The sequence below is a fragment of the Calidris pugnax genome, unplaced genomic scaffold (assembly GCF_001431845.1).
Source record: "Calidris pugnax isolate Ruff unplaced genomic scaffold, ASM143184v1 scaffold300, whole genome shotgun sequence".
Lineage (NCBI taxonomy): Eukaryota > Metazoa > Chordata > Aves > Charadriiformes > Scolopacidae > Calidris > Calidris pugnax.
Window position 1 is genome coordinate 531871 of NW_015091014.1, and position 300 is coordinate 532170.

The 300-nt window shown below is 77.0% G+C and overlaps 1 protein-coding gene across 4 annotated transcripts in view; it reads left to right on the forward strand.

The window, feature by feature from the left end:
• SLC11A2 (solute carrier family 11 (proton-coupled divalent metal ion transporter), member 2) overlaps positions 1 to 300 on the forward strand; it is a 28155-nt gene that overhangs the window by 4503 nt on the left and 23352 nt on the right. For 2 of the 4 annotated variants that reach the window (XM_014955713.1, XM_014955714.1), the window contains exon 1: positions 104 to 236. The exons of the other annotated variants lie outside the window; for them this stretch is intronic. The gene's annotated coding sequence lies outside the window, so the exon portion shown is untranslated. Of the gene's footprint in view, positions 1 to 103; positions 237 to 300 lie in introns of those variants that run through there. 4 annotated transcript variants of the gene reach the window in all.

Below are 300 nucleotides of genomic sequence, written 5' to 3' on the forward strand. Positions count from 1 at the left end.
GTCCCCCCACCCTAGGGGCCTGTCCCCTCCATGCTGGGGCCTCCACCGGCCCCTGTCCCCCCCACCCCAGAGCCTGCCCCGGAGCCGGTCCCCCCACGCCGGCCCCACGTTTCCCGTGTCCCCGGTCGCACGGAGTCACGTCACGGGGCGGGCCTGGCGGGGGCGGCGGCATCACGGGCCTCAGCCGGGGCATGAGGCGGCAGAGACAGCGGGGGCGGCCGGGGATGGCCCAGGCGGTGAGTGGGACGATGTTGGGGTACCACTGGGTATGGGGGGGCTGGGGAATGGCGGGGGGGGGGC